The sequence below is a fragment of the Bos mutus genome, chromosome 11 (genome assembly GCF_027580195.1).
Source record: "Bos mutus isolate GX-2022 chromosome 11, NWIPB_WYAK_1.1, whole genome shotgun sequence".
NCBI lineage: Eukaryota > Metazoa > Chordata > Mammalia > Artiodactyla > Bovidae > Bos > Bos mutus.
The window spans coordinates 50,467,074-50,479,782 of record NC_091627.1 but is presented as its reverse complement, the minus strand read 5'-3'; positions in this window follow the sequence as shown (position 1 = coordinate 50,479,782).

The following is a 12,709-nucleotide window of genomic DNA, read 5'->3' as shown; positions in this document are numbered from 1 at the left end:
AACAATGCTTCCCCAAATTTTGACCCTATTCTTATCCAAATCTTTCTCCTATAGTTCAAAGGTAAGGTCATGATTTTCTTTAGGTCACCTGTAAAAAGTATGTGAGGTTTTCCTGGTTAAATCTACAAAATTCATAAAGCAATGAAATATATTCAGAATTGGATTCAACCATCTGGAAATTCCTCAAAATGCCATTTAACTAAAAGCTGTTTATTTGGAGAAAAAAATTAATTTATATTTCTTATGATTTCATTTTTTAGAAAGTTATGAAAAGGAACTTCTGCTGCATAAAATATCATTAAAGATAATAAGAAAGAAAGAGCTTGGAAACATGAATCAACAGAGGACTTGAGGGGAAATGATGACATCCTATAAGATTTCCATTGTGTTTAAGAACAGTTGGATAGAATCATGTAAGAAACCCGAGAAAGCAGTTTTCTTTCCAAAGAAGACAAATATGAAAAGAGCAACTAAAATTTTAGGAAAAGGTAAAAATATTTCTGTTTATATTTGAGGCATGTAAATTAACAACCAAAGAAAAAAACCTGACATTTGGTCCAAGGACGACAGATCATTTAACAAGATCATACTTTCTCTTGGGTTACCTAAGTGACTGAAAAAATAATAAGCTAGGATTTCAGACATGAGCATAATCTTTTTCTCAGATTTTACCCATTCTCTGCTTTAGTATATTTTTGAGCTTTTTTGAAGATTCTCTGCCTTAGGGATGCTTCTTAAAAATCTCAATGTTGTACAGTGGAAATTAATACAACATTGTAAAGCAATAATATCCCAATTAAAATAATAAAAATTACCTAGCCATCAGCTTTATTCTAAAGCTACTGAGTTAGAATTTCTGGGTATGGTAACTTGGATACATGTAATGTTAATGGATACTTTAGTGCATCTCAGCCACACTGAAGCCTGAGCACTACTCTTATTCCCGCTTTGTTGACCAAAAACTCTCCCCTATTCCTTGGACAAGCGTTGCTCAGCAACAACTCTGAAAAAGGCACTGTTAAAGATTGAATTGCTTCCCACCACCAAACCAAATTTACATGTGAAAGCCCTAACTTCAAAGTTAATGTGGCCCTTAAAGAGGCAATTAAGGTTACATAAGACTATAAACATGGGCTTTAATCCAATTTTGTGTGTCCTCTGTCGTGTCCAACTCTTTGTGACCCCATGAACTGTAGCCTGCCAGGTTCCTATGTCTATGAGATTTTCCAGGCAAGAATACTAGAGTGGCTTGCCATTTCCTCCTCCAGAGGATCCTCCTGACCCAGGGGTTGAACCTGTGATCCTTGGCCTCCTGCAGTGGCAGGTGGATTCTTTACCACTGTGCCACTCAGGCTTTCCTGGTGGTTCAGATGGTAAAGAATCTGCCTGCAATGCAGGAGACTCGGGTTTGATTCCTGGGTTAGAAAAATTCCCCTGGAGATGGGAATGGCTACCCACTTCAGTACGCTTGCCTGGAGATTCAGGAGACTGGTAGGCTATAGTCTGTGGAGTCTCAAAATGTTGGGTATGACTGAGTGAATCCAATTTTACTGGCATTTTAATAAGAAGAGGACCTTTGGCCAGGCAAAGAGGACACGATTGATATGTATGCACAAAGGAAGACCATGTGAACATAAAGAAGGAGCAGTCTGCAAGCGAAGGAGAGAGACCTCAGGAAAAACAAACCTGCTAACATTTGATCTTGGATTTCTAGCCTCTAGAGCTGTGAGAAGATAAATTTCTCATTGAACTTGATTTCTGTGCCAATGCTTTATGTAATCAAATTGCATCCATTCAATGACCCTCAGAAATAATATTTATTATCATCCCCATTCTATAGATGAAGAAATAGAGGTTCCAATGACCTGAATTTGCTGGCTAACAAGAAAAAGTTATCCAGCAAATAAGAAGCAAATTAAGGCATTAAAGCCAGGTCTTACTATTGCCATAGGTGATATTCTCAAGAACTTGAGTGAGCACCAAGTACTCAGCAGATCAGGGCAGGTGGGTAGAGCTCTGTGGTTGACCAGATAGAATGTTCTTCTATGCTGAGAGTGCACTCAACACAACACACAGCTGTTGGCCTAGCTAGTTATGAGGACAGCAGCAAAGTTTAGAACATCTCATGTTTGTGCTGCTACCAGGTCATCCCATGCAACAAGGGCTGATAAGAGGGACTAAGGAAGCCTAGAGGTATAGTCTTATGCCCTATAGTCTAGTATAAGGTGTGGACACAGTCTCTCCCATCAGCCTTCTTTAGAGCTCCTTTGAGCCTTCCTGTGTTGTACTTTGCTCAGCCATGTCAGTCGTGTCCGACTCTTTGCAACCCTGTGGACTGTAGCCCTCCATGCGTCTCTATACATGGGATTCTCCAGGCAAGAATACTGGAGTGAGTTGCAGTGCCCTCCTCCATGGGATCTTCTTGAACCAGGGATGGAATCCAGGTCTCTTGCATTGTAGGCAGATTCTTTACTGTCTAAGCCACCAAAGAAGACCTTGGGCCTTCTTGTGACGAGGCAAATACAATAAAACAGCAATCTAGAGCTGGAATCTCACTAGGAGCTTATAAATCTCCATCAGGTAATGATGTCTTCAACAGCAGGTAAAATATCACAATATAGTGTGGAAAGGTTTATAAAGTTGGACAACAAACTAAATATTTGGTTTAGTTGTTTGTAGGGAGAAGGCAATGGCACCCCACTCCAATACTCTTGCCTGGAAAATCCCATAGATGGAGGAGCCTGGTAGGCTGCAGTCCATGGGGTTGCTAAGAGTTGGACACGACTGAGCAACTTCACTCTCACTCTTCACTTTCATGCATTGGAGAAGGAAATGGCAACCCACTCCAGTGTTCTTGCCTTGAGAATCCCAGGGACGGAGGAGCCTGGTGGGCTATCATCTATGGGGTCGCACAAAGTCGGACACGACTGAAGCGACTTAGCAGCAGTAGCAGCAGCAGCAGGGAGATAGCAAAGCATAGTGCTTAAAATGTGCGGGTGCTGAAATCAGATTGTTGGAATTTGAAATCTTAGTTCTGCTACCCTAAAACTTTCGGCAAGTTATTAGTCTAAGACACAGTTTCCTCATCTATAAAACTGAGCTAATAACTGTATGTACATCATAGGTTTATTATATATATTGAGACAGTTCAATGAAATGATCCACTGTAAAGACTCCTCCAATGTTAGTGTAAGTGACAATTGTGATGCCAGGTAGATATTTCTACAGCTCTGGAGAAAGACTATTAGGCCTGATAGAAGGGAGAGGAATTGGGAAAGTGGACAGTAGAGTATACTGAAGTGGGGATTAGAACCCTCTTCCTTAGTTTTTTGACTTCCTCTTTCTTCTACTGTTTTAGTCCCTGGTTTCCTCTCTGGATACCACTTTAGGAACTTCGATTTTCTTCATTAATGATTTAATCAACTAATTCAACCATATGTTCTTTCATTTCTTCATTAAAGTTGCTGAGCATTAGTTTCCTTGTAGGTTACAGGAATGATAGGATGATAGTTTAACTTCTAAAGATACAAATATGAGTTTTGCACTAACATCCATGGTTTAGGAAGATCTGTCAAGTACATTGTCAAGTCTGGGAGGATATAGTAATCCTGGAATATAGACAAAACTGGTTATCATGCCTTTTCTATATAAGAAAACCAAAGCTAGTTACTACATAAATGTTAACAGGTATTGCTTGGGGACTTACTCTGATGCCATTGAACAATGTCCAAGTGTTACTCAAGTAGCAGCTATATCAAGTCATGTGTTATGATGCAATAAGAAAACCATAAATTCACTGTAGGGGTTTAAAATAGAGAAAAAATTATCTCATCTGAATGAAGTAATCATGGAAGATTTAATGGAGGAGGTGGGATTGAAACTATAATTTGATGAAACAGAAGAAAACTCTGTTTCTGAAAATCAGAAATCTAAATTTGGGCCTGAAGTAAATTTATGTGACATTTAAAAGATAGTCAGGTTCAGTCTTCTAGAGATCATGCTTCCAATTGCTTATAAATAGATGAAATTCAATATAATTATCAGTTGGGCTCTGTTTAGTGGCTTGTTTATTGCTATTTAAGCAATCAAGTTTTAAATAAAACATGAAAAGAGAAATGCAAAATGATGCCAATGGAAATAAATAAAACTTAATTAGTTTCCAGGTACACACCTCTTATTTGGGCCTCCAGCTGGCTTTCTTTATGGTCCTTGTCAATGTGAAGAATGAGGAATGACCATGTTAAAGCAGATACTCAGAGGGCAAAGACAAACAGGTGTATTTCCCACAGTTTAGAGGAAAAAAAATGAGGATTTTGTTGATTATTTGTAAAGTTAGACTTTTATGCTTTTTAAGGGAGTGATTGTAGTTTCCTAGAATGTTCATTCTGAAGTAATCATGAAAATAATTAACACTTTACATAATCATTATGAATTGATGATATAATTGTGTACTGATAGAAAACATACTATTGATTATTATTCTGTGGATGAAGAAACACCTTTTTCTAACTTAACCTCATTCGAAATATAAGAGAACACAAAACACATTAAACCATAGTGTAAATTAGATAGATTTTAATTCATGCCACTCTTTCTTTGATGTTGAAAACTCCCAGGTCAGCTTATTTTACATTGTATAAGTTATGATGTCAGACCAAGATCAGCTTCCTCATTTTCTGTATGTGACACAAATAAGTGTGGGAGAAAACAAAACTTATATTGAATAAATTTACCCTTGCTGCCCTATGAAATTGAAGATGACAAGAATTCACCTTTAACAAAACATATACTTACTAGGCAAAAATGTGTTTTTAATTTATAACATGTGCAAAAGTCTCTTTTGTCTTGTTTGTTTCTGAACATTGCTTAGTGCTGCAGATTTTCCCCCTGGTTTTTTTATCTGTGAAGTGCAGCAACTCATTTGCATATTTCTAGTCTCATGAAAATTTAAGGGTACAGGACCTAAGTGAATGATTTTCTATTTTACTTGATATTCTGGCTGTGAACAACCCCTGGATCTATCAGATTTTTGTCTTATTTTCCAATTTCTTTTAGTTATGTGGTGAAAGAAAATTGTATATCCAATTGGAAAGCTTTATATAGCAAGTCAGATTTGCACTTAAGATTTTCACTTAAGATAAATAATGTTAACCATTATGGTGATTTAAAAAAATACATGCTTTTGTTTGTATTCTTTTGGTATTAATATGTTCTCTCAAATTATTCTTTAAAATACAATGGTTTTAAGACATATCTCTTTGTGTAATAACCTGGAAAATTTCCAAGTAAGATTATTCTTTGGATTACAGTCTTCCTGTGTATTTATGTAGCATATAACCCCAGAACTATAAACAAGGTTAAATTTGATAGTGCCCGGCCTGGCTGGAGCCAAAGTAGATTACTTATGATTAAATGCAGGTGAATTTTTATTTTTCGGGAAAAAGAAAATATTGTTGAGATGAAGCCCAAATGATGAGGTTTTTGTGATAGTGGTTGGTGGGGGAAGTGGGTAGTAAGGGAAAGAGAGGAGAGGAAGAAAAAGGAGAGTAGCTGTATTTTAGTACCCAACTCTGAGTCAGTGAGATTAGGCAATAAAGTAGTTACCAGTAATTGCCTGCCCTATTTGAATATTTGCAGACAGTCCAGAGCCCAATAACAAGAGTGGCAGTCAGGGCAAGAAAAATCTTGAATGTAGACTTTGGACACCATTGGGCAATGAGGTCATACATAGGTACCCTGAAGAGATAAATTGTATTAATACTTGTATTTGAAGCCTTGTATTGGAAAGTTTTCTTGAATTTCAAATCATGTTTTATGTTCATTACTTTTTTAATCTACAGGTAACTACCAAATAAGACACAAGTAATCAATAATACTGTTCACCAAAGATTTTCAGTTCTATAGTTTATGTACAAGTTCTGGTTTCCTTGTGGTTGAATGAGGCTATGTAACTAGTTTTGGCCAATATGTTATAAGCAGAAGAATTATGTGTACATTCTGCACTGGACCTTTAATTGCTAATTCAAGACCTTTCAGAAGTCTCCTTTCCTCTGAAACAGTGATCTGCTCCATTATCCTGGTTTCCTGAAAGCAAGGTTGCCAGCCCCCTTCCAAAACGAAATGGATGTGTGATGTGAATTACAAATAAATCACTGCTATCAAACTATTAAGATCCTGGGGCTGGTTCCTAGCAGCAGCATAACTGAGGTTACCCAACTGAAATACATCCCTGTCATATTTTCAGGTTTTCCTGTTTCTAGACCAGTTCTAATTGAGTTACAGCTTCATTTTAACAGCCTTGTTCTCCTGCCCAAGAGAGTGAGATATTAAGTCCTGCTTCAAGATGCAGATCTGATGGCTTATTATTACTTCTCACAATGTCTGTTTCATGTGACTCTCTGGTTATATCTAGTTATATCTGGTTCTTATGTTCTCTCTTCCCCTCTCTCATACTTGACTGAGGCTACTTCCACAGATTTGCTATTATCTTTAGTTCTCAATGGTATTCTATTAGTCCAACTATTTTCTAGAACAAGAGCCTTACCAGAAGGTCTACTTTAATGTCAGTGAACCCCACTGCCTGCCTTCGCCATGGTCAATCTATTGCTCTTCCCCTCTTGTCAGCCAAGGTTTTTGAAGTTCTGCTTTCTTTGTACAGAGTTTCCAAACTTACCACTAGCAACCAGCCTGACTCATGGCTGGATGATAGACCTTGTCGAAAGCATTGGTGCCAACTAGTGATGAAATAAGAGACTGTGAAGATGGTGCTCCCTTGGACTTGGCACAAGGTCTGTGCAGCTGTGCCTCTAGAGCCAAGCACTGACGCTACATCCGTTTTCCAAATGTTCACTTCACCATGGTGCTCAGCTCTGGGCTAGATCCTGGATCTTGCATCTCTCATGCTGGTTCCATATGGTAAAATATGACCCACAATGACTTAGAGGCAAGTTCAGGATAGAGAAGAGAAATCCTGATGAGTGAAATTAGAGGTAGAGAGCTAATTAAATAGCTCAACAAAAGAGCATTAATAACAAGGTCAGGAGAAAGAACAAAAAAAAGACTCTAGGTTCTGAATGCCCAGAGTCAAGAAGTAGGGTTGGCCAATGCCCATGCCCAGAGCCCATCAAGATAATCCAAGACAGGTGCTTCCATAGGGACTTGCAACCCTGGGCCAGGAGCTTAGAAAAGACCTCAGTTCTTTAGCTCTCCAGGGAACTTAGAAAGGTCCTCAAAGTAAAAGCAGGGTGAGTTATTTTCAAAGGAAAACTAAAACAGAGACAGCCTCTAAGGGAGCATGTGATAGAACACAACTCAATTTTTGACTCTTGCATTTGGTATAGACTAGTGTTTCTCCAAGTGTTGATCAAATATCAGTTGCCTGGGTGTCACCACATAGGAGTGCTGATAACATGAATATAAGGACTTACTAAATCCTAAAACCCAGATAATTCAGATGAATATGAGAAGATTCTTTTGCTCACTAAGAAAGACATGACTCCCTTTGTCAAGAAGCTTAAAACCAAATAGGGCAGACAGAAGTATGACAAATTATTAGATAAACTGAGGTTAGCTAGCACAGAGGGAATTGAGTATACAGTATAATTAAGGGAGAAAATACTTTCCTGGGTGCCTTCTTCAACTTGAAGCTTTTTGGTATCAACATGAAAGGAGAAAAAAATGTCAAATGTGAGAAAAAAAGTTAAATAAGGCAAGCTTTTATAAATAAGACAGAGAACATTATGGGATTGCAGAGATTGCAGAGTAGGGATGTTTATTACAAATTAAGAGAATATGTTGTTTTTATCTAAATGAATATTAAAGTTTGTTAGCTTTTTAGAATAGAATATTGTGGAAAGATATTCTAGAGGATGAAAGAGTATAATCAAAGGCATGGAGGTGGGAAAAATGTTTATCTCCCAAGCTAGTGGCTCCCAAACATCATCCTGACCTAACTCATTGCTGACAGGTAGCTTATTAAACAATTCTGGGTCTTAGACATGAGGATTTTGGCTTAGGAGTTGAAATAGATCTCAAGGAATCACAATATTGAAAGTCTCCTCAATCCATTAGGAATTTCTGTTGCAAGGAGTAGAATCTCCTCCAGGGACATGAAGAAGAAATGTATGTGAAAATCCTGTGTAAAGGAAGCATTATTCATAGCAGCCAAAAAGTGAAAACAACCCAAATGTCCAACCTGTGATATAAATAAACAAAAAGCCATCAATGGAATGTCACTTAACAACACGTGTACACCCATGGCAGATGCATGTTGATGTATGGCAAAACCAATACAATATTGTAAAGTAAAAAAAAAATAAAAATAAAAATAAAAAAAAACAATAAAAGAATCAAAGTATTAATGCATATTACATCATGGTGAAACTTTAAAACATTATTCTCAGTGAAAAAAAGTCAGATGCAAAAGACCACATATTGCATGATCACATTTATGTGAAATATCCAGAAAAGGCAAATCTACAAAGACAGACAGAACTTAGTAGTTGCCTAAGTCTGGGGGATAGAATTAGGATTAACTGCAATAGGCATATGAGATTTTTTTCAGGTGATTGAAATGTTCTAGAACTGGAGAGTAGTGGTGAAAGTACATCTCTGTAAACCTACAGACCTGTAAATCATTGAATTGTACACTTAAGAGGGCTTCCCTGGTGGCTCAGACAGTAAAGAGTCTGCCTGCAATGTGGGAGACCTGGGTTTGATCCCTGGGCTGGGAAGATGCCCTGGAGGAAGGCATGGCAACCTGCTCCAGTATTCTTGCCTGGAAAATCCCATGGACAGAGGAGATGGAAGGCTGTAGTCGATAGGGCTGCAAAGAGTTGGATATGACTGAAGCAATTGAGCACACACACATGCATGTACATGCTATAAGCTCCTGTGGACTGTATTTTCTTTTATTTGGGTTTTTACCCAAGTAGCCTGTTGTAGCTGGAAGATGCCAGAAAAGCAGGCATTTGGGGAAAGGTGAAGTATGTGTACAGATTGCTCCAAAGTGAGAAGGTGACCTTCATGAATGGTAAAGTAGCCAGCAAATAGGATGCCTCAGGTCTCTTCTAATAGTACATGCTTAATGTTCATAAAGGAGTGGCATGGACCTCCACAAGGACAAGAGGGCAATGGCTCTAAGACCCAACAAGCCAGGAGCTCAGCTTGCCTCACCACTTCTCATCTCTTGAAGACTATGACTCAGGAAGCCAGAAACAAAATGAGTTTCAGAAAGGAAAATAAGCAAATCATAGTGAAAGAAATCCCCACAGTATAAATGAAAGTTTTAGTTGCGCAGTTGTGTCCCACTTTTGAGACCCCAGGCTTCTCTGTCCATGGGGTTTTCCAGGCAAGAATCCTGAAGTGAATTGCCATTTCTTCCTCCAGGGGATCTTTCTGATCCAGGGATGAAATCCAGGTCTACCTGTACATAAATAGGTGATAGAAATTCCATGCATAAGCAAATAAAATAAATATTTTATCTTAACTTTCACAGCTTATGTGATGAACCTATAAATGTATCATCTCTCTTTTCTTTCTCTCTCTATTTGCTAAGTTGTGTCCAACTCTTGTGACCCTGTGGACTATAGCCCTCCAGGATCCTCTGTCCATGGGATTCTCTAGGCAAGAATACTGGAGTGGGTTGCCATTTCCTTCTCCAGGGGATCTTCCCAACCCAGGGATCGAACCTGGGTCTCCTGCACTACAGGCAGATTCTTTACCAGCTGAGCTATGAAGGAAGCCTACAAATGTATCTATGATTCAATAAATATGATCAATTTTGTAGTACTAGCATCATTATCGGAGAAGGCAATGGCAACTCACTCCAGTACTATTGCCTGGAAAATCCCATGGATGGAGGAACATGGTAGGCTGCAGTCCATAAGGTCGCTAAGAGTCGGACACAACTGAGAGACTTCCCTTTCACTTTTCACTTTCATGCACTGGAGAAGGAAATGGCAAGCCACTCCAGTGTTCTTGCTTGGAGAATCCCAGGGATGGGGGAGCCTGGTGGGCTGCCATCCATGGGGTCGCACAGAGTCAGACACGACTGAAGTGACTTAGCAGCAGCAGCAGCAGCAGCATTATTCTTTTTAATAAAAAAGACTTGTTAAATGTGACTTTTATGTGACATTGGATCACAATTATGACACAAACCTGTATTTATGTCACCTAGTCTGGTCTTTAATAAGCATTGAGATTAGAGGTCATAGACATAAGGGTGCTGGACTTGAAACTGAGTCAATTTTGACAAGGTTAAGTAGGGAAGGAAGGGTTGTGAGCAATGGGGTTGGTACACACAAATGCACCCAGAGGATGCAGAGCAAGTGAAGAGATATCAAACAGTTTGCAGTCACACACACTCTGCTTTTGAAAGATATCAAGGTAATTTCCCCTAAGTTGTCTTGAGTACATAACATCCTAAGCGCCTCCTAATGCATCCACTGTTTATATTCATTCCACTCAGTGTTTATCAGCACAACCCTGACATCTACATTCCTTATGACCTTTACTTCAAAGCGTTAGACATTCTAGTTGGTTTGAACACACCTGAAAGAACATGTATTACTCTAGAAAGGGATGTAAGAGAGAGAAGAAATATTCGTTTGAATTGCCAGGGAACATATATGAAATTCATCCCTTGTACTTCTTAGAAATGAAAACTAAATTTTCTTGACTACAGATGCAAAAACACTAGAAAATTGAGTAGTTACTTTTAAGACTGAGAAAGATGTTTAAGCTGGAAATGATGAAAGGCTCTTTAATTAAAGCAGCACGGAAGATGTTTCTGCAATTTACTCTGATTGTTTTCATCATAAACTTCTTCCTAACTTCAGTAAATCCTGGGGAGGTTGTGAAGTCAAGTGCCCCATTCCCTGTGCGGATCTTTGTTGCCAAATGTTTCACATTCATTATAATGCATTGCCTGTAAGAGTCGTCCAATTTCTCTCTGTCCTTTCCACTCTTTGGACTGCAATGACTGTGAATGAGCCTGGATAATGGTGCCTACTCGGCTCCGTCCCCTTCTGTCCTACTTTCAAAGATAAGAGTTGTTCGTTACCGTCATAAATAGGGATGTGATGCAAACACAAGAAAGCTTTTCTATGTGCCATTTATTGCATCCAGAAAGGTAGACAACCCCACACACTCAAATTCAGCAAAGGGCTAGTGGTATTTGATTGATAAGAAGCTGCTTTTCAAATCACACAGAATTCAGGTGATGGTTTCCAACATCAAATTGGGTATGATGCTGTTACAGCTATGAAATCCACTTATTTGTACCACATTTTACAGCCTAAGGCAACACTGAGAACCTGGCATTAGAATAGCAAGGAGATGGATGTCTTAGTCACCTTGATCTTGGTAATCATTCTACAGTGTATATATACATCAAATCATCACATTGTACACTTTAAGTGTATTCAATTATATTTATCAGTTATTGCTCAATAAAAGAAAAAAGAGAGCAGGGAAAACTAACACAGGGATAGGTTTTATTTTTCAAACATCCTTTTGCTATGTACCACATTATATGACTAAAAAATTAGAAAGTAAAAAGGTACTTCCCCAAATAGCCTCTTACTGTCTTGGGTATCTTGTACCAAGATCCTCTTAAAGCATGCATATCCTAGTTTCTGTGTAGTAGCTCATGCTCCCTCTTTTTTTCTTTTTCTTTTGAAAAAAAATTTTTATTGAAGTATAGCTGATTTATTTGTTGTTCAGTCACTCAGTCATGTCTGACTCTTTGGGAACTACTCTATAGCAGTTCCCTGTGCTACACAGTAGGACCTTGTTTATCCATTCTGGATACAATTGTTTGCATCGACTCACTCAAACTCCCAATCTATCCTTCCCCCACCTCCCTACTGCCTCTTTCTTATCTTTTATCTCCACAATAATTCTCTCTAAATTTAAATTCTATCCCTTTTTGTTGTTGTTGCTGTTCACTCGCTCAGTTGTGTCTGACTTTTTATGACCCCACTGACTGTAGCACACCAGGCTTCCCTGACCTTTACCATCTCTTGGAGCTTGTTCAAACTCACATCCATTAAGTTGGTGATGCCATCCAACCATCTCATCCTCTGTCATCCCCTTCTCCTCCTGCCTTCAATCTTTCCCAGCATCAGGTTTTTTCTAATAAGTCAGCTCTTCGGATCAAGCAGCCAAAATACTAGAGCTTCAGATTCAGCATCTGTCCTTCCAATGAATATTTAGGACTGATTTCCTTTAGGATGGACTGGTTGGATCTCCTTGCAGTCCAAGGGACTCTCAAGAGTCTTCTCCAACACCACAGCTCAAAAGTATCAATTCTTTGGCATTCAGCCTTCTTTGTGGTTCAACTCTCACATCCATATATGACTACTGGAAAAACCATAGCCTTGACTAGATGGACCTTTGTTGGCAAAGTAATGTCTCTGCTTTTTAATATGCTATCTAGGTATTGTCATGGCTTTTCTTCCAAGGAGCAAGTGTCTTTTAATTTTATGGCTACAGTCACCACCTGCAGCAATTTTGGAGTCCAAGAAAATAAAGTCTGTCACTATTTCCATTGTTTCCCCATTTATTTGCCATAAAGTGATGGGACTGGATGCCATGATCTTAGGTTTTTGAATGTTGAGTTTTAAGCCATCTTTTTCACTTTCACTTTCATCAGGAGGCCTCTTTAGTTCTTCTTTACTTTCTACCATAAGGGTGGTATCACCTGCAT